We start from the raw sequence: 22,552 nt of genomic DNA, 5'->3' as shown, positions 1-22,552 counted from the left end.
TCCAACAAGCCTTTTAATTCCACACATGTGGTGCTACCTGTCCAGTGTGGAGAGGACGATTTTATGCTCTTGGGGGCAGCTGCCACTGTTTGGGGGTCTTAAGCATTCTTGCACGAGATCCATCCATCCATCCATCCGTGCATGCACACTTCTCTCGGCCCCTTTTCGGATAATTGCCCACAAGTGTGCGGATAAGTCAACAGAGAGGGAATTAGTAAATCTTTCCCCCTGAAATGTGTCTGTGTTTATGAAACCTAACTACTGCCTGCTGCTGCACAGTTTGTCCTCCAGAGACACCGCAAAAGGGAACTCGAAGATCTGCAGACAATAGCCAAGGATGCAGTTCCGTCATTGCTGCGATAATGTGTACTTGACACACTAAATTTATGACTGTTTTAAACAGGCACATGTTAATTTGTAAAAAGAAGCCGAGTTTTGGCTTCTCTTTCACTCCTTAGGAAGTGGCAGACAGGCAACAGGGGCGTTACTGCATTGATGATTCACAGCTCGGGTGAACATTTTGTCTGCTTGTGGAAAGTCTTATTTGTGTAAGCAAACTATTTTGCTAATTGCAGAGCTACAGAGTTCCATTGCCATGTTAGGTGTGTCCCATAAACAGTAAAAGCACGGGAAAACAATAACTTGCCACCAGTGGGGAGGGAGTGAGACACAATGTCCTACTTGGAAAAGGAGGCACAGAATGTACTTCGAAGAAAGTATCTGTATCACCATGGGCCCTGCAGAGCATAACAACTCCACACACAGTGTTTCCTTAGCCTCGTTCCTGGGATGATGATTTTTGTAGGTCTGTGCAAACATGGATCATTTTTGCAATGTTGCAGTCTGCATAAAACTTGATTGGTTATTCAGTGATGATTCTTCTAACATGATTAATCCTCCACTAAATGCATCACTTGATCAAGGATTACTCTCTTATCTCTTTGTGGCGTCTTCATTCTGGAAAGATCTTCCAAAGCTCAGATCCCTCAATTAATCTCTATCCAAAGACGACTCCGTGACAAAGTCGCATTGCGCACAAAAGCACTGTATTCTGTGGCCAGATCACTGACGGTTACTTTAACTCACTCATCTCCAGAACAAAGAGCACAATGCTCAAGCTCATGATCAAAAGAAAATCTTCAGATCGCTTTTCGCCATCTTTTAGGCTTCAAAAGCCTTCAAACGTCTCACAAAGGGAGGGATGGGTGGGGTGGGGGGCTAAGCAAGAGGCAGCTGCCTGCAAGGTGAAAGCAGCCAGAAAACATGAACGCGTCTAATAATAGCCCGGCTGCGTTTTCAGACAGCGTGCCTGCTGCCTCGCTGTCTGCCTGTCTGCCTTTCTCGCTAGTCGTCTGTGCTGGCTCGCTGCATTCTGCGAGGGTGACGGCGCTTTGAGTCAGCCCGGACTTTCCAGACTCTCCTCCACGAGGCCTCGCTGGAACTCACAAATGCTTTCCTGGCAAATGCAAACATGCCTTGCTTTATTCTTCCTCCAAAGTATTTACCATCAAACCGTCCTCCTTATTAGAGTGTGACTCCCTCCCTTGTATCGCGACTCATCGTTCACGACCTTGCGATGTCAGTGTTTTTTTAAAATGAGTTTTCACTGTATGCAGGCACTTTCCCACTTCTTTAACACACACATTTTGGCCAATAGTTCTTTGGCATACATGTGATAGTTTAAAAACAAACTTTAACTACAAATAAGCTTGAAGCAAGCATACTTGGCCTCTTCCTTTGAGAACTGCAAAAGAGTGAGTCGCTAAGGAAAAAGGTCTGTGAGGTGGACATAACTACTAAAAAATGTTTAAATTTTCAACAAGATCTACATTGTGAATTTATTTCGGCTACATCTGGAACCTAACCCCAGCTATAAACAGCAGTTCACTGAACTAACCTTCTTCCCCGAAGCCATAGCTTGTTGACCTGTGTAAAGACAAATGAGCCCAGGAATGCTCCCCCTGGGTTATGAATTAGGTAGCCTCATGTCACATGCAAGTGTGAGGCTTGGCTTTCAGCTCACACCAAGAAAGTCTGGACAGGTTGAGTGTACTGTTACTTAAGTGCGAGAGTGTGCCGTTGCTTTGCATGTTAGCGTGAAGCCCACCTAAGAAATACCGAGAGTTCCTTGGATAGAGATAGAACAAACAAACCGCTGAACCCGTGGTAGGTGCGAACGGTCGCTTCTCGAGGTTCGGTAGAAGGTGTTGAATGCTGTGAAGACGTTTCATGAAATGCTTGTGGTCTGTAAATAAAGACCAGTGACTTACAAAAATCTCAGCGGTCACACTGGAACATCTTGCAATTAAAGTTTTACAAGGAGAGAGGAAGATTTTATAAAACCACTTTTTTTTTCCAAAATTTTCATAACTGGTCTTGTCTGGTCTCAAGCCAATAAATCAGGCCTTCAGTGACCGTCTGCTTTCTAATTCATTTCATTTCACCATTCCATAACTTGAATACTTTCCACAAGGTCATCTGGAATGAATGGGTGGTGTAAAAGCTTCTCCTCCATTTTTTTTTCATATACAAATGCCAACTAATGGTGCTGGCTCGTATCACGGCAAGCATGTTTCATATATTTTCCCAGAACAGCACAAAAGTTCACAAAATTTTCACTACATGTCCAAAAGCGCAGAGAAGCTTGCAAACATATCAAAATATTGCTAGTTTTACTTTATTAATTATGTTTTGTTTTATTATACAGTGGCCAGTGCTTTTTGTAATCGCTTAAAACATCCCCAACAGTTAATACGGTTTTAATAATGACGACAATTTGACGTTTATTTACGTTATTAGTTTCTTAGAAGCGCCACTGTATTCCCAACATTGACGATCAGTGAGATAACACCTCACCGTTTGTTTGCACAGAGGAGATAAAATGCAGCTCTGTTTGGATCGTAAAACATTCACGAGCCGCACATCTGGACCTGCTGCTCAGTGTTTGAGCACACGCACATGCTCCTATCTTTGCCAGAGCACTTTTATGACGACACTCACGCTGCCCGGAGCTAATGTTAATTCACCGGTGTGTCAACTTTGTGCATCTTTATGTGCACGTGCAAGCTGCAGGTTGCACGACTGCCGCTTGTTTTACCCAATAAAAATGACAAAGGGGAAGATTTCACCAAAGTTGTCCACTACAACTTGATATCTTGATCTCATTAAATTGCAGCTTAAATAAACTTACAGAAGGACCTCCAAGAATGGAACCAAGGTGTTACTTTCAAATTTGATCCAAGACAAAAGAGGATTGAAAAAGCAGAAAATAAATTATATGGAGACAGGTACTCTAGCACGGTGATTCATTCCCTGCCGGGAACTGTCGGATGCTCAGAGCAAATTTTGTGAAGCAGTCACAAAATTTCCTGTCACAACATTCGCCTCTTCTCACGCAATGACCGTAGAAAACGAATATCCACACAAATTGGGGCTGGGGAGACATGCAAACTCCACAAAAGAAGGTTGGAGACAAGATTCAAACCCAAACCTCAGAAGTGTGAGGCAGATGCTAACCACTCGTGCACCGTGCTGCCATTTTCCCCGTTGTCGATTGAGAACATGGCCAAAGAATCAAAACTACAGATAGCGAAAGAGTAACATGACCCCGTTGACATAATTATTTGCATATTTTTGCATCCAACCCTTCTAGCATGACGAAAGCGGCGCCTCCACTCATGTTGTCTTGATGAACTCCATACAAGGAAACTTTTGACTCATGCAGGTAAAATAAGGCACAAAGACGGAACATGTACTCCGGATAGCGACAGATAGAATCTCTTACAGGAAAGACGAGTTCCACACCTTAATTGTCTGCACTTATGCAGAGTTCCTATAAATATTGATGAAGTCATCTGGTTGAATCAAAACTATTGTGGTTGGATTGGCTTGACGATAATAATGGGAGGTGGCAAGCCAGGTTTCGACTGGTAGACAATGTCTGGATAGGTGCCAGATTGTTATCAGCGTTGTAGCAGAACGTGTTTTGAGTGCAAACAATTCAAGTCATAGCGTCTGTAGCAGAACGTATGGTCTATGTTGATGCATATGAATCCATATGTGCGTATGTTTGCAAACATAATAGAAGAAGCGTATTTGATGTCAACAGGTGTGCGTCTGTGTGTGCATCGGCTACAAACGTTAGAGGGACGTAAAGTTGTGTTTGCACTGGAGGGAATACATGCCTTAGCTTTCGGAGGAAAATTGCACAGGCAAGTAATTATGTTTCAAGGCGAATCGTGGGTTTACAGTTCAGGCGTGGTGAAACAGTTATGAAAAGACATACTGACAGTTCCATGCAAGTGAACAAACAACTGTATGTGTACTTTATATTTGCCCCAGGATATTGTTTAAAGCCGCATTTGACCGATTTACTATATGTTGTCACAAGAGTCAAATACTAATACAATGCGTTAGACCGTGTTTATGTGAGTTAACCGATGTGTGAAAATCGTAATTAGTAAAATGAGACTGGTATGCAAAACATGCTTATTGATTATTTTAGTTAGGCCGTGTTACAATTCTCATTACAGGCCACCGTCCTCATCCCAGGCAGCCGTTTGAGCGCAACATTTTCCAACACGTGGTCTTTTGTCTCGTTAGACCAACAAACTGATTTTTTTTTTTTACGTCTATAAGACAAAGCACTGTCAAAGGCTTCCTAATCTCGTCAACCGACAATCTAATTACAGGAGCATCCCCCGACCCAATTAAATGTCGCTCGTTGCCCGTCACGGGAGACAATGACAACTTGAATAGAGCCGTCACTTTGGATCAGACAGACGTGTTGCCATGGTAACGAGGGTCAGTGGGTTTACGGCGGCGGGGGTACATGAGGATAGAAGTGTGGATGGTGTAAGAAGAGTCAACCCAAGTCACTCGTGTTTGGTGTGTGTATTAAAAAAAACAAAAACACCCTTGTCCTAAGAATCAGTATAAGTGATCTTTCATCTCATTTGTACCCTTGCTATAGATAACTTCAGATTTGTTTAACTGGTTCGGCTTTCATATGACAAGTCATTTAAGGTCGTTAACCCTCAGTTCAGTGCATTTGTCACGCTGGCTGCTTCAAGGGAAACAGCATCACAATATATAATGGGCCTAATAGTGTCTCAAAATCTCACTTGTTTGTGTTCTCCTCAGAAAGGCTTGTCTGTGTCAACAGACTGCGGTTGAACTGGATCTGTTATAAGTGGAGCTTGCATAAAAATAGGGTCGTAAACAGAAAGTCTACTTATCCCCTTCCTGTTTGTACTTTTGTCTCTGCACCATGAAATCAAACCTGATACAAGAGCTGTATCAAAAATTCAGCTTTTACAAATATTGGTCTAAGTTTTGATTGTCATGGTTAAAAAATCCTTTCGGTGTGGATCGGGATTATTGTCGCACTTGATGGTGCAATAAAGATAAGACAAGGCAAGAAAGTGTTGAGACACGAGTTGCTAGCTGTGGCGAAAAAAAGCTTGGCAGTTACAAGAATGGTAGTTTCTTGTTTAGCCCAATAGAAATGCATCAATAGCCAGACGAGATGTTTCATGCTTTCTAGGTACCATGCAATGGGAAAAGGGCACAAGTATCATTCTAGTTTGTAGTTTTACTGGATCTCATTAGACTGTAACGTTTCAAAGATAAATTGGTGGAGGCAAGCCATCTTTTTGTATAGCTTGGCACAAATCCAGTCATCTTTGCAACTGCAGGCCCTGTGGACAAGTCAACCCCCTGGAAGTCTTCATTTGGTCCTCGTCCTGTTTGGCTCAGATATCCTATAGGCAGGCAGAACAGCTGCCGCTAAGCCACCATGGCTAGCCTGGACTCCAGCACCCAGCAGAGACCCACAACTCTTCATCTGTCTGTCACTCCCTTCATCCCACTGTCTCCCGACCCATCTTCGTTGCCTCCTTTAAGAAATCAACTAATCTGTCCTTGTCGAGTTGCAGAGAACAAATAAGAAACTGCAAAGAAGAAAGTCAGCGGGTGAGGACAAAGAAGGCTTCTTTAGCATTCTGTCATGCATTAAGTGCATGGCCGGCCGCACTTGTGTAAAACACACACACATTGCACCCCACCCCTGGCACCCTCTAATCTGCACGGTTCCACCCCGAGGGCTTGAGGCCGGGGCAGCTGCCACTGATGGAGCCACAGAGCCAGCTGTCCTCGCACACTCCAGCCTTCCTCGCGCACACACTCACGCCCCTCTACTCATTCATTTGGGACAAAGGAGACCATGTTAAGGGCGTGTGTGAGGCTCATGATTTTGGAGTGTGCCATAGTCAAAGGGAGGCGGCAGGGGGGTGGTTGACACAGTATGGAGGGGGGTGGGTGGGGGGGACGCAGTGGTCTGTGGTTTGGCAGGGCTTCACAGTCACTAAAGTGGTCTTTATGTTCGTTTTGTGTCCCGGCAACAGTTGGCAGCACGTGTGCCGATGACACGCTTCTCTGCTTTATTGTCCGTGCAGGGCGAGGGCTCAGCCCGGTGACCTGCCAGCAACATACTGACAGGTTTACAGGAAACTAAAGAGGCTTGCAAAAAAGCAGCTCAAGGATGGATGCACCTTTTGGCATCATTCATCGCTTTGAATCAAAGGAAATTCAGTGTTCAACTGTTGAAAGCCAAAAGACAGATTGATTCATTTTACTAAGAACTCACGCAACAAAGTCACGATCTGGATCATTTTTTGGTGTCATGGTCATAACTCACATGTCAGTGAGCAGATTCCAATGCAATTTGGTATGGAGATTTTGTATGACCCATGGACCAATTGAGAAACGCTAGCTTGGGGTGTAACTCACAGTTCCATGAACGTACTGCGACAATATGAGGTAGTACGTAAGACGCATTTAGTTACAACAAAATGTCTCTTGGTGTGCAGGGTGACTGCACAGCTTTTTCCTCATGGGATCTGGCTTCAGGTCTGAGTTGAAGGTGCTCCTTAATGGAGTTCATTGACAGATGTGGTGTCACAAGTTGGATGGTTAGGCTTGAGGCTAAACCCCAAAGATAGTGAGAGAGGATCACATGGAGGATGACTTTGCTTAAGCACACAATTTGTCTGGCATGAGCTTGTCGGTAGAGTATTTAGTCAATGTGCAAAATTGAACGTGCACGATCAAAACTACAGAAAACTTGAAGACTTCACAACAAAATGGTTGATCACTGGCCAAGACACAAGGGCAACAGAAAAGCTGAGTGGCCGACATGATGTGGATGACAAGACTAGGAGAACGGAATGGGACAACGAAAGCACCAACAGATACTTGAACAGACGCTCAAAAATAAGAAACTATAGCTTCTTCTAAACATAACATGCTGCTCTGGGGAGTTACAAAAAGTCTTTAAACTCTTGCATGGCACATTATCAACTTTCAGAAAAAACAATTCATCCTATCACCATGTTTTGATTGGTTTATCTTTTATCTCCGACCACTTTGCTTCCCGGTTCGTGCTACTACTGACTCGCGCTTCATCCTTGTCCCTGATTGGCTGAGTAGCTTTGCGCTTGCTCTGCCTGATTGGTCTGTATCAAGACAAACGCTACCATTCGCCGTGCGCCTTTTGTTTTCCAAATAGTGCAGCTGCTTGGGTGAAAGTGTGCGTGTTTGTGTGCGTGCATGGAGGCTGGTTTGAGTGGGCGCGTGTCAGGTGGGCTCGGTGTGTAGTTAGCAACTAAAGGGACCATATGGCCGATGACACATTCACGCACACCTGACGGCCGCCACACACCTGCTGTTCTTGTATATGGTTGAGTAAGACCCACATCAAAAGGAAACAAGCCCTCGGGGACGTATGTGCGATTATGTGTGTTTGAGGAGGCATCCACTGACTCTCTGCCAACAACAACGATTGCATTTGAATGAAAGGCGACTCATGTCTGCCGTGGAGGGAGTTGAAAAGACGTAGTAGAACGGCACACACACGTATACAGTACGCAAATAGAGTCGTGTGCACCTACCCCAACGGGGAGGTGGTGCAGAGGAGGCTGTCATCACGGCGTGCAAACACCTACGAACCAACGCGCACGCATACGAAGAGCAACACTCCAGCGCCCACTAAGGCAACAAAGTGCGTCTTTGTCGTCCTTTCTTGTTCAGAGTCAGACGTCAATGCGTGTTGCCGCTAGGTTAGGCATGCAAAAGTCATCCAGTGTGAAGCCGTCAGCAGTCGAGTGACCTCCCACACAATGCTGTGTGCACAGTGTAAGCTACTGTACTGGGAAAGGATGATTTGATATCAGTCCAAACAAAGGCCATCAGCTCATTCATGCATAACGACAAAGATTCTTATGTTTTTATTTTTGAGCATGCACAGGCTGCAGTTGCTAGGTAGAACTGAAGAATCTCCAGGGGGGGGGGTCATGTGGTTGGCTCAACCATTCTTTGTTTAGCCCACATTCAGTATTAGATCTTACACAAGAGATTTGGGATGGTTAAACAAAATCTGATCCTGCACGCAAGTTGACCTACAATATGTTTGGATTAATAAATAATTAAAAATATATATATATAAATTGATGAATTATCCAATATTAGTTATACCTGTCAGTGTCATGAAAGCAAAGACAGGTAATGTTTTAAATTAAATTTAACATTCTTAAAGGCTCCATTAAAAAAAAAAAACTAAAACATGAGGAAAACTGAAAATACAAATTTTAAACCATACTTTGAAACCCTGTGCATAATGAAAAAAAAATGGTTATTCAGAGGTGCAATTAAAACGTTTCACCCATACGATATCACCTTAATCAATGTCCTTCATTGAACAACATGTTGCAATGTTATTTTTTTATTTTCCTTATTATTACCCTCTTATTTACCCTTCCTGGTTATCTAATCCAACATAACATGCAAACGTACAAGTTATTCCTGTCCTCTCAGCAACTAATGGAAAATTTCTTTGACCCTTCCTAGAATTTTGCAACTCCTAGTATAGATAATGAAGAGTGTGGAGAGTGGCCAATACGCGCACAGTGTTCCCTTCCCGTCTGAACACGGGTGAAAACACTGCCGCCGCTGTGTTCTTATGAATGATTTTACAATGGGTGGTAGTAAAACAACAACAGCCCCAGGCAGGTGTCATAAGCAGCCATCGGTCACTCTCTGCCGTGATAACAATAACAATTGGATGAGCATAACACAAGAGCACATGTGCTTCACTACTATTACTGCAAAATGTGCAAACAGGACTTCAACTGGCCTAAAGTTCAAGAAAATGATTCCGAAGGCAGCATGCAGTGCTCACACTTTTCATGAGAGATTACACTGATGTTTTTTTAATTGGCTTAACAGCGCGTGCTTGTTTGATCCCGGTATTATAGAACAGTGTGTTTTCTTCTTTGAGTGAGCTGATTAAAAATCTCCGCCCGTCAACACATGGGCAGATAGATAGTTCTGTTTAATTAATTCAAAAACACACGTCATAATCCCCCCCTGCCCTGTCATTGGCCGCCACCTTGGCGCTGTCTCCAAAGCAAAGCTGGAATGCCTGGCGTGTGTAGCGCCGCCCTTTCAGGAAGGAGTCGAATGTCAACAAAAGCAGCATGTGCAGCCTGGTGAGCTCCATCCGACTCGGAGGTAAACAGACTCCGACCGCTACTATGCAACATGTTGTTGTGGTGCCTTTATGGACATCACATTATTGACTTCATCTTGTCTGACCAAAACAAGGGGAAGAATTGTGTAATGTGCACTCATTGGTGACCTCATCTTGCAATATTTTATTTAGGTTTTAAACCCTTTAAATGTGCAAGGGAATATAAGTACATTCATATGTTATTTATGCTTACTGCATCTAGAACTGCCACAATCAGGTAAATTCTTCTGCTCAGAATAATAATAAAAATAAAATTCAAACAATAAGAATTAAGTAATTTCACAGCAACAGCGTCGTCACATTCAGGGGAAAAAGTTGCAAAGTTACAACAATAAAGGCCTCATGTCACAATAATAAAGTGAATAAACAATAAAGTGATAACGTTAAGAGATTAAAGGTAACTTTGGAAGATTAAATTATGGCACGATCATAAATAATACATTTGCAATGTTGCAACCATAAGATATATCAACTTGAGTCATAATTTTAAAGCTAAAAAGATCAAATGAATATTTATAAAATGTCGAATAAATAAATAACTAAATAGAGTGATGTTGTTCAAGGTTGTACGGTAGGCTGAGAAAAACAGTGCAGGTGCGTCATTGGACTGTGCGGTCGTGACAGTGACCTTTGCACTGGCGTCACATCGTAACTCTTTCGTGTTTTCACTCCAGCGTCACAGCAAGCTCTCATGCACTTTGGGTAACAAAAGTTCATAATTGTACGCACTATGTAGTTACGGCTCGTGTGTTGAAGAGCAAGGGTGCGGGCAGGGGAAAATCCTCCCATGGCTGATGACAACAAAAGGATGGGAGGTTGGTTGGTGGGGGGGGGCGGTAACAAGGTTATTAAAGATCATAGCACCAACCAAACACATGGAAAACATCACGGGAGCACCCCCCGACGCCGAGACACCTATCCCATTGAGCAAGCACGTCAGCGAGCCAATCACAATTCTGTTACCAGCAGCAACAGCTCCTGTTTATCCCTGCCTCAGCCTAATCCTGCACTCCTATTGGCTACCGGCAGGGGCCCGGGAGCGTTGCCCCCCCCCCCCCCCCCCCCCCCCTCTTCCCCTCTCTGCCTGCTTTTCCATAGCTACAGATTAAGTAACACCGGCCAAAACAAAAAGGGCTTATTTTTGTTTTTCATCACATACGGTGAAGCCGGGCAAATACGTGGACTTATTCAGATCCAAATGTATTTGCCGTAATGGAGGGGAGAAATGGAGATGGGTACACAAAGTGAAAGAGGATGGCAGAAGGGAAGAGGAAGGGAGGGTGGGGGCAACTTGTGCGCCTGTTGCCATGCACCCTCAGTGTGTTACTAGGTTAAGTGTGGTGTGTTGCTAAGAAAAAAAAGCAAGTGCAAGAAAGAGAGGCAATTGCATCAGACCCTCCTTGCAAAGTCCTTGAAAAACATCTTCAGCTATGCAAATGTCTACCATGAACTTGTGGAATGTAGACATGAAAGGCTGCTGCATGAAAAATAACTGTACACCAACAAGTTCCACGAGAGGGTCTTTGTTTTACAGTGAGGCCGCATAAATTAGAAGAATAGAAAATTGCCATTAATTGCATGGATATCTTTAAAATTAATTCATATTGTTAATAATGCCATCACAGAATGTAAACAATATTGTGTTTGCAGTGTTCCAATCTATGGTGACATTACTTACGACATTACAACCAATCGCCCGACTTGACATAAAATGCAAAATATCTGCCGATCAGATCTGCGTAAAGTCTACTGATAATCCTCCAGCTCTTGACATTTTTTAAATGGGCAGGACAAAATCGGAGCACCTCCGCCTTCAGACACTCAACAAAGGTGGGTTGGCGCTGGGTGTGTGAAGGAATCACGCAGTTACACATCAGGGGTGTGACTTCTAACGTCAGATACTAACCACTCCTGTCGTGTGGCGTTGAGAGTAATTGTCAGTCTGACAAGTCGACTACACCTGACAAGAAAAGCTAATTATAATATTCCAGGATGATGTGGACAATATCCTGCTCCGCTGGTTTCTGTGTAAATGTCAAGTTAATCTCGAGCCTTCTACGGCAACTTCACAGCAGGTCCAAATCCGATTTAAAATGCAATTCTTTTGAGTCACGACGCCACAGGTGTCTAAAGAGCAATTTGAGGCCCACAAGCTTTTGCAGAAAATATCATTTCGCTTGGCCCACAATGCTATTTTAAAACATATAATTCAAGTAAATATGTCCAATATGGCCGTGTTTATATTCACAGCTGAGGAAAAAAATGCATGTGCAGATGTTCTAATTTTACATAAATAACATCATCATAGCAGACAGTGACAAAACTGAAGTAAGCAATAATTTATAAAAGTTCCAAACATGAAAAGTTACAAACTTTTTTTGCTGCGCTCACAGAGGTCGGATATTTGCCAATATGGATTTCTATGCAAATTTGTAAGTGGCTTCATTCCAATCAGATTATATGAAATTTCATGCAATTATTTCTCTTTATTATTTCACTTCCATGATTTATATCCCAATTGTGTCAGTTAAAAGAAATCAAATGGAATTTTCAAACTTAGGGTAGAAGCCGCCGTTTGTTTGGCGCTAGCGTTGTTGTTGGAAGAGTAGAGGCACGCTGAGATAAGATACAGCGCGGCAAGGGTGGACACTCAGTCCGGATCGAGTTTCTGTTGCGCAACACCCAAGCTGTTTCAAAAGGAGGGTGTTTTGGAAAAGACACGTGAAAACAAGCTGTGTGTTCAATGTAATCTTTAACTCCTTTCACTGAGCTTACCTGGTACTTATGTGTGTCGAGCTTAGCATTGTTTTCACCCTGTCGGTTTTGTCAAACAATTGTGATGTTTTTCATCTTTTGATGACACGTGGCTTGGATGGATCGTGACTCATGCGTCCAGTTGCAACGGTCGCATTCATGAAAATCACGGAAGCCATCAAACCGGTAATCGGCCCATGCCTAGTGGCAATTTCCTGTTTTGCTGGGTTCTGCGTGAAAGGAAAATGTGATAAATTTGAGCCGTTACAGATTTTCTGATGCCAGTATGTCTGTCTCCCTGTGCAAAAAAAAAGCATTGGTTGTTTGTGTACGAGTAACTGCCGAATGACGACTTGCCCTCGTAACCCTGACCTGCGCACAAATGACGCCAAACAGTGAGCAAACACGGCCTTCACACGGCCTCCCAATTTTGCCTTACTTCCCTTTTCTGCCTTTTTTTTACGCTGTGACTTGCTCCTTTTTGCTCTCTATCTGTCTGCTCTGCAACTCAAGTCACTGACCGCTGTCGGGGTTTCGAGTAAGCAGAGAAGTGTAGTGTGGAAATCACATGGTTACTCAGAATTTCCCTCCTCCTCTTCCTCCTCACTTGACTCGCTCTCGAAGAAAACTGCTTTGATACAATTTGATTGGCTTACAAAAGCACTACAAGTCTTAAACAGGATTTACGCTGCACAATTCCGATGTAATGCCTATTATTAGCCATTTTCTCTTCCGCTTTAGTTTGAAATAGTTATGTGGGAAAAAAAAAAGAAAAAGGGTTGGGGTAAAATAGGATGGACGAACGGACGGGCAGACTAGTTTAAGCCCTGCAGATCAATCTGGACCAATGTATTTTGTTCAATATTGTATTATATTCAGTGTTGGTGTTTTTTTTTAACCATACTATCTGAGGGAAATATGTCTTGAAGGTTTGGTTCCCTGTCTGTGACACTAGAATTAAATTGGACATGCTGAATTCATTTGAAACCTTTGTGGATATGTCTCATTGCAACCCCAAGAAAAAATCTTATTATTTACAAACATTGTAGAAACTTTAATAGCAACTGTAATAATAAGTATATCATGTTAAATGAATACCAGTGAAAAGTATGCCATTTTGGTGTTTTAAAGACTAGATTTTTATTATGCAACTCTTGTACTGACCCTCGTGCATGTTCTTGAATTAATCTCTTGGGGTAAGAATGAATGCTACTATTCCAGCACGCACTTTGCAAGGCTGCAAATAACATGATTGCATTTGGAATTTATTGCAACCATGCAAAGTGTCTTGACATTTATTCCAAACACTTTCTGTCTGTCCTTGAATTAAATCAAGTCACAATAACTGTCTGCATGCCAGGCCAGCAAAGTGCTTTTTGTTTCTGCATGTATGCACAGTGAAGAGTTCGCGTTAGTCTACGCCTCCTCCTCGAAACTTGTACCTTGTGTCCCGGGGATTCCTAGCGTGGCTCAGAGTCCATGTGCCTTTGGAAGGATAAACTCAGCTATGCCAGTAATGTGTCAGCCCCGCAGAGGTTGCAGGCTACTCCCCATATTTGGCAAATCACTTAGCGTCGCTCCACCTCGGCCAGTCTGGTTTCTGTGCACTAAACACAAAAATATGACAGGAATGTCACCCCAGGCCTGAATACATGCACGGGAAAGAAGGTGCATTCATTAAATAGTTTGCAGTCATTGACTGGAAAAACATTCAAACGCCTTTCTACTGGACTCATTGCCTCGTGTCACTCCTTATATTGCATGCAATTTGATTTGCACAAAAGTGCGACGTGTTTACACACCTCAGTGGGATTCGTGGCTCATTTCCTGTAATGTTCCTGCGTTTCACGCTAAACACGGAGGGGAGGGGCGGAAATAGGACTGTTCAACTCGACTCACGTGATATTTTGTATGCAGTGTCAGCGAGGGAAAAAACACACACACACAGGAACACACTGATGGAATACATTTCCATTTCCAGCGAACTATTGCACAAAGTCGTCACACGTTACAGCGTTTGAATCCATCCAGATGCCAGTGAACAAACAAACCTGATGCAATTCCAAGACATAGTCTTTTCCATATGAGATAAAGCCAAACACCTTCCACATATGTCTAGTCTGACAAGATTTAGTAAACAGTCAGATAAGGCGCAAAAAAAAAAAATCAATTAATTGATTAATATTTCCCCTCCGCGAGTCGTCACCTTATCGTGGTGGAGGGGTTTGCGTGCCCCTATGATCCTAGGAGCCATGTTGTCGGGGGCTTCATGCCCCTGGTAGGGTCACCCATGGCAAACGGGTCCTAGGTGAGGGGCCAGACAAAGCACGGCTCACAAGCCCCTTATGATGAGTAACATAAATGGACTTAGTTTTCCCTCGCCCGGACGCGGGTCACCGGGGCCTCCCTCTGGAGCCAGGCCTGGAGGCGGGGCTCGAAGGCGAGCGTCTGGTGGCCGGGCCTTCGCCCATGGGGCCCGGCCGGGCATAGCCCGAAATGGAAACGTGGGTACCCTTCCCATGGGCTCACCACCTGTGGGAGGGGCCGAAGGGGTCGGGTGCACTGTGAGCTGGGCGGCAGCCAAAGGCGGGGACCTTGGCGGTCTGATCCCCGGCTGCAGAAGCTGGCTCTTGGGACATGGAATGTCACCTCTCTGGCTGGAAAGGAGCCCGAGCTGGTGTGCGAGGCAGAAAGATTCCGACTAGATATAGTCGGACTAGCCTCCACACACAGTTTGGGTTCCGGTACAAGCCCTCTCGAGAGGGGCTGGACTCTCTTCCACTCTGGAGTTGCCCACGGTGAGAGGCGTCGAGCAGGTGTGGGTATACTTATTGCCCCCCGGCTGGGCGCCTGCACATTGGGGTTCACCCCGGTGAACGAGAGGGTAGCCTCCCTCCGCCTTCGGGTGGGGGGACGGGTCCTGACTGTTGTTTGTGTCTATGCACCAAACAGCAGCTCAGAGTACCCACCCTTCTTGGGGTCCCTGGAGGAAGTGCTGGAGAGCGCTCCTTCTGGGGACTCTATCGTTCTACTGGGTGACTTCAATGCTCACGTGGGCAATGACAGTGAGACCTGGAAGGGCGTGATTGGGAGGAACGGCCCCCCTGATCTGAACCCGAGCGGTGTTCTATTGTTGGACTTCTGTGCTCGACACGGATTTTCAATAATGAACACCATGTTCAAACATAAGGGTGTCCATGTGTGCACTTGGCACCAGGACACCCTAGGCCGCAGTTCGATGATCGACTTTGTAGTCGTGTCATCGGATTTGCGGCCGCATGTTTTGGACACTCGGGTGAAGAGAGGGGCGGAGCTGTCAACTGATCACCACCTGGTGGTGGGTTGGCTCCGATGGTGGGGGAAGATGCCGGTCCGACCTGGCAGACCCAAACGCTCTGTGAGGGTCTGCTGGGAACGTCTGGCAGAATCTCCTGTCAGGAAGAGCTTCAACTCCCACCTCCGGCAGAGCTTTTCCCACGTCCCGGGGGAGGCGGGGGACATTGAGTCTGAGTGGACCATGTTCCGCGCCTCCATTGTTGAGGCGGCCGACCGGAGCTGTGGCCGTAAGGTCGTTGGTGCCTGTCGTGGCGGCAACCCCCGAACCCGCTGGTGGACACCGGCGGTAAGGGATGCCGTCAAGCTGAAGAAGGAGTCCTATCGGGCCGTTTTGGCCTGCGGGACTCCGGAGGCAGCTGACAGGTACCGGATGGCCAAGCGGAACGCGGCTTCGGCGGTTGCTGAGGCAAAAACCCGGGCGTGGGAGGAGTTCGGTGAGGCCATGGAGAATGACTTTCGGACGGCTTCGAGGAAATTCTGGTCCACCATCCGGCGTCTCAGGAGGGGGAAGCAGTGCAACGTCAACACTGTTTACAGTGGGGATGGCGTGCTGCTGACCTCGACTCGGGACGTCGTGAGTCGGTGGGGAGAATACTTCGAAGACCTCCTCAATTCCACCTACACGCCTTCCATTGAGGAAGCAGGGCCTAGAGACTCTGAGGCGGATTCTCCAATCTCTGGGGTCGAAGTCACTGAGGTAGTTAAAAAACTCCTCGGTGGCAAGGCCCCGGGGGTGGATGAGATCCGCCCAGAGTTCTTAAAGGCTCTGGATGTTGTGGGGCTGTCATGGCTGACACGCCTCTACAACGTTGCGTGGACATCGGGGACAGTGCCTCTGGATTGGCAGACTGGGGTGGTGGTTCCCCTCTTTAAGAAGGGGGACCGGAGGGTGTGTTCCAATTACAGGGGAATCACACTCCTCAGCCTCCCTGGTAAGGTCTATTCAGGGGTGCTGGAGAGGAGGGTCCGTCGGGAGGTCGAACCTCGGATTCAGGAGGAGCAGTGTGGCTTTCGTCCAGGCCGTGGAACAGTGGACCAGCTCTACACCCTCGGCAGGATCCTCGAGGGTGCATGGGAGTTTGCCCAACCAGTCCACATGTGTTTTGTGGACTTGGAGAAGGCGTTCGACCGTGTCCCTCGGGAGGTTCTGTGGAGGGTGCTTCGGGAGTACGGGGTGCCGAGCCAACTGATAAGGGCGGTTCGGTCCCTGTATCACCGATGCCAGAGTCTGGTCCGCATTTCCGGCAGTAAGTCGGATTCGTTCCCAGTGAGGGTTGGACTCCGCCAAGGCTGCCCTTTGTCACCGATTCTGTTCATAATTTTTATGGACAGAATTTCTAGGCGCAGCCGAGGCGTTGAGGGGGTCCGGTTTGGGGACCTCAGCATCGCGTCTCTGCTTTTTGCAGATGACGTGGTGCTGTTGGCTTCTTCAGGCCGTGATCTCCAGCTCTCGCTGGAACGGTTCGCAGCCGAGTGCGAAGCGGTCGGGATGAGGGTCAGCACCTCCAAATCCGAGTCCATGGTCCTCGATCGGAAAAGGGTGGAATGCCCTCTCCGGATCGGGGATGAGATCCTGCCCCAAGTGGAGGAGTTCAAGTATCTTGGAGTCTTGTTCACGAGTGAGGGGAGGATGGAGCGTGAGATCGACAGGCGGATCGGTGCAGCGTCGGCAGTAATGCGGACCCTGTACCGGTCCGTTGTGGTGAAGAGAGAGCTGAGCCAAAAGGCAAAGCTCTCAATTTACCGGTCGATTTACGCTCCTACCCTCACCTATGGTCACGAGCTATGGGTCGTGACCGAAAGAACGAGATCTCGGATACAAGCGGCCGAAATGAGTTTTCTCCGCAGGATGTCCGGGCTCTCCCTTAGAGATAGGGTGAGAAGCTCGGTCATCCGGGAGAGACTCGGAGTAGAGTCGCTACTCCTCCACGTTGAGAGGAGCCAGATGAGGTGGCTCGGGCATCTTATTAGGATGCCTCCTGGACGCCTCCCTGGGGAGGTGTTCCGGGCATGTCCCACCGGTAGGAGACCCCGGGGACGACCCAGGACGCGCTGGAGAGACTATGTCTCTCAGCTGGCCTGGGAACGCCTTGGGATCCCCCGGGATGAGCTGGATGAAGTGGCTGGGGAGAGGGAAGTCTGGGAGTCCCTCCTGAAGCTGTTGCCCCCGCGACCCGACCCCGGATAAGCGGAAGAAGATGGATGGATGGATGGATGGATGATTAATATTTAATTAATTAATCAATTAAAATTGCTGCTGACCAGTGTTATTTGTCACTTTATGTTAATTCAACATTGTACATTGTTCTACAAAACCATAACATAACCAAGGTTTGCAAGCTTAGTGCTAATATATATTGTCAAACGCCCCAGACAGGCTACGGGAAATGTTATGATGATTATTAACCTTCAAGCCACTAACGTTTTAATGCACATGGAGCAGGAAAACATAAAAAAATAGAATACAGCAATACTGGCATATACATAATACTCTCTCTGCAATGTAAAGAATATTACTGCAGTTTAGTTGGGTACCTTCTCTGCCTCTTGTTTTTCTTGCTTGTCTTCTCTATTTTGTTATGCTGTATTTCTTCCAGTTATGTCAGCTCTGAGAAGTGGAACATTGGTGCTGAGGCACAACTCCTCAAGGCAAGATTATTCTACTCAGAAACTCACTGCACATGATTACATTACAATTGGAAAGTTCTGGGTTTGAATCTCAGCTCGGGGCTTCCCTGTGTGAAGTTCCTCTGTTTCCCTGTGCTTGCATGCTTTTTTATTAGGTTTTCCAGATCACTTACACAATTCACTGAATACTCCAAATAAGCCTTTCATGTGAATGTGAGCGTGAGAAGTTGTTTGTCCCTTTGTGCCCTGTGATTGGCTGATACCCAGGTCAGGTTGCACTTTTGCTCTTGCTCAAAGTCAGTGTTTTCTTGAAACAGATTATTAGATTGACGTAATTCATTGTTAATAATTCCATTACATAATGAAAACATGTGTGTTTGTCAGTTCCACTCAACCTGTTTTACTGCTGTATTTTTGTAGAATAACAACATTTTATTTCAAGTCAAATTTATTTATATAGCCCTTAATCACTTAATAGCCTCAAAGGGCTTTGATTTATTTGGTTGACAATTACTTTATCTCCCCGTCTATCTACAAAGTGCATCTCATTGTGGGAGCAGTGTGTATCATGCCCTCATCTGCAATGACCTGCTGTGTGTATGTCACATTACACCCCTCCAGGGTACACCATGGATCTCAGCGTGTAGGTCAGGTGTGTGTGTGCGAGTGCATGTGAGCGCGTGCGTGTGTGTGTGTTTGTGTTTAACCAGGTCACCCTCCCCTCACAGCTGTTTTGCCGTGATTGTCGGTTGGGCAAAAACATAAGCACGATCACGGCCTTTGAATTCAGGTGAACGTCATGTGACCTCACCACATGCAGCGTGGTGCGGTCATAACAGGTGTCGTGGTGTTGGTGTAACCATAACAATTTGAATAAAAAAAAGAATACGTCATGCTGAGAAATGTGTGTGTTGGAGTATTTTTTTTATCTGATGACTTTTTACTTTTACTCTCTACGTGAGATATCGGTGCTTTCTAGGCCTTGTTCTGGTAAAATAAGCGTGTTACAATTTTCATGATGATTCTATGATTTGATGTACAATAATCTTTGACTCTAATATCATAACACAACAAAATTTAGAGAATATCTCTCAATATAGTATATGAGGATTTTTCTAAAATTTATATAAGTGACTAGTACAGTATGCCAATCAAGTGTATCCCACCCGTGATCCTAATGAGGACAAGAAGTAAGCAAAGCAGATTGATGGATGTATTATGAAGATAAATAAAGAAACAACTGTAAGTGAATCCACCATGACTCTTTTTACACATGCATCCATCCATGAAGACATTTTAAAGCTGCCCCTGAGGGGTGAGTCCACTCCAAAGGATAATTCTCCAATGACTGACACATACTTAAACACGAGATACCCAACACCTTTCCTCAATCACTCCACGGGGTTGCCAGTTGAGCTCATGGTACCATCGCGGCCATGTGAGTGCAGGCTGGGTTAGACCGGGGTCGGGTGATTTGGGTTGAGGGGCGTGGGTCCAGTAGGCGGTTCTGCCTGTCCTTGTAATCTCATCTCCCTTGCGGTTACTGTAAGTGATCTGCAAAAGTGGGAATGGGTCGCGGGGACCGCAGGAGAGCGAGGAGTCGGGGAAGGGCCGCGTATCGCCATAGCAACACGCCACATAAGTGCGCCGCATTTACAGTCCAACCCCGACGTCTGGGAATCGGAGGCTTTCCCAATACAGAAGCAGCATAAAATAGCATACATTAGGCGGTTGGTGGTAGGATGCTGCAGTGAACTGACAAAAACACATCTATCTATATGTCTGTCTATCTGTCTGTCTGTCTGTCTGTCTGTCTGTCTGTCTGTCTGTCTGTCTGTCTGTCTGTCTGTCTTTCTATCTATCTATCTATCTATCTATCTATCTATCTATCTATCTATCTATCTATCTATCTATCTATCTATCTATCTATCTATCTATCTATCTATCTATCTATCTATCTATCTATCTATCTATCTATCTATCTATCTATCTATCTATCTATCTATCTATCTATCTATCTATCTATCTATCTATCCAGCTATCCAGCTATCTATTTGTCTATTTGTCTATTTGTCTGTCTAGAAGTCCCTAATCATCTACCATGTGGCTTCACTCAATTTGCCAGATGACTCACACCCTCAGAATAGATCATTTGATAGGATTTTCTATTTTTAGCTCCGTGTTGAAGTCCAATTGGCCTGGTGTGTCTTGTTTTTTTTTTTTTTTTTTTTGGGTTAATGTGCTTGTGCTACTTTTTACTTCTGAGAGCATCATTTGTTGCGTGTGCTGTATTCATCGGGGCAAGATGAATGTGCGTTTTGTTGACTTGAAGTTCGTGGAAAAAGAGAGCAGGCACTCTGTTGCCTGATGTTTACCATCTTTCTGGTCCCACTTGAGAGAAAACGAGGAGTCAGAGGACACGTGTCTGCCGCCTCGCTCACGCAGACGTCTGAGCTCGTCTCGCTGCAGGCTTTGGGACGCAAGCCATCAGAGAAGAAAAGATGTTGTTGGATTTATCCAACCAGCAGCGCCTGTTTTTCTTCTCTGCCCGGCTAGCCAAAGGAACAAAGCTGGAGAAAAACAGACATGGTGTTTTCTCATGTTGCGTCATGCTTGTTGAGTTGTTCTGACACATGGCAAACCTCGCATGGCACAAAGTTGATGTATCAGTCCAAATACCAACCCAGTTCACTCATAAATGTCCTTCCTCAATATTCTCGGTTCAATGTCTGTTGTATCTTGTCCAAGCCAAAAGGTAAGCAGAGCTGCACTGAGTTTTGTTAGATTTCTGGAGTTTCTTCTTACCAATTAAAAACAGTGTCTCTCCTAAGACTCTCACAAGAGTCAATTCAAAAGTCTTTACATGTCAGTAAATTGCGACGTTTGTCAGCATTTACAGGAATTTGCATGAGTATTCCTAAAAACCTGCTGAACCACACAAAATGCCCACGGAAAGCCCCTTTCTGCACGGCTACACACTTTTTCGCATCCCCTCTCTGAGGAAACTTTCTTTGTTCTTGGAATGACCTCATTCTGAGTAAGGAGAAAGTGCTCGCTTTGCTAGTTGTGGCTTGCTTGCATGCATGTACAGGTGTGCATGTGTGTGACTGAGCATATGGCCGAGTGTTTTTTTTTTCTTTAAAGTGGCTGCTCTTTACTGTCAGCCGCAACCGCAACACACACACACGCGCACACACACACACGCGCACACTTCCCTCACCTGATCATCACATCTGACCCATATTCCACTATTAAACTTTGCTCTACATTAATTTATGCGCAAGTGGGTGATTGCAGGAGACTGTGCGTGAATTAGAAAAAGTATTCTCAAATAAAAATGTATTTGCAAAGTATGTGTATATACTGCAATGCCTCAAGCGTTTGAATTTTGTTTTTTTTTACCACCATTTCTTACCATCATTCTGCTGCAGATGTCTCCTTGCTTTTATACTGTTTTTTATATTCAATTGTGTATGCTGTTTGTGTCTCTGTACGGCGACCAAGAGTGCCTTGAAAGGCGCCTTACAAATAAAATGTATTATTATTATTATTATTATTATTATTATTATTATTATTATTATTATTATTATTATTATTATTATTATTCACTGTCCGGATTGGTCGATAATCTCTGGGAAAATAAATGACACCCACACAGGTGGATTGACCAATAATATAGATTTGTGGATAAAAAATATGCAATTACCCTACTTTGGATATATGATGTTTTGGACGGTCGCCAGTGATTTGAAGGCCTTCTGCAAATGCAAACAAGCTTAAAAGACAGTCCAGATAGTCGTTTTCCACTTGGGTGAATAAGATCTCAACTAAATACACAAAGAGCTTCTAGTGGCTCGTCTGAGTGTGCATTTAAATGACAACTACATACTAAAAGTGCACTTTAACCAAAAGCAGCTGCAGAGCATTATTGGTTGAAGAACTGTCTTTAAGGCCAAGTCAAGTCTATTATATTTACAACGCGACAAGTTATCTTGAGGCACCTGAAACATTGAGTCGTTCAAAAGCCACACTATTGATTGCATTTTAAGTATAAGATAATCAAGTGAGCTGTGAGTGAGCAAGCCGCTCGTGACAAAAGCGAGACGGATAGAAGGGGAAAGGGCAGAACAAAGTGCTCAACAACAAGAGAAGTAGTCCCGCGATGACAGACAGCAACAATCGCCGATACCGGTCAAGCTTTGTGTTTCCAGGCTCCCAAACGCCATTGTCACATAGACAAACAAGAAA

At 45.0% G+C, this 22,552-nt stretch overlaps 1 long non-coding RNA gene across 3 annotated transcripts in view; it reads right to left on the bottom strand.

Moving 5' to 3' along the window:
* The window catches only part of LOC125994326 (uncharacterized), an 86,567-nt gene extending 72,253 nt beyond the window's left edge, over positions 1 to 14,314 (bottom strand). For 2 of the 3 annotated variants that reach the window (XR_007490594.2, XR_011086645.1), the window contains exons 1-2: positions 14,143 to 14,314; positions 13,783 to 13,947 (exon numbers count right to left, since the gene is read on the bottom strand). This is a non-coding gene — a long non-coding RNA (uncharacterized lncRNA). The remainder of the gene's footprint in view (positions 1 to 13,782; positions 13,948 to 14,142) is intronic. The other variant, XR_007490593.2, reaches the window with a different exon arrangement.
* Between the last annotated feature and the right edge of the window lie 8,238 nt (positions 14,315 to 22,552).

Source organism: Syngnathus scovelli, chromosome 3 (assembly GCF_024217435.2).
Source record: "Syngnathus scovelli strain Florida chromosome 3, RoL_Ssco_1.2, whole genome shotgun sequence".
NCBI lineage: Eukaryota > Metazoa > Chordata > Actinopteri > Syngnathiformes > Syngnathidae > Syngnathus > Syngnathus scovelli.
Note: the sequence above shows the minus strand (reverse complement) of the source record. Positions and strands in the feature narration are given on the sequence as shown.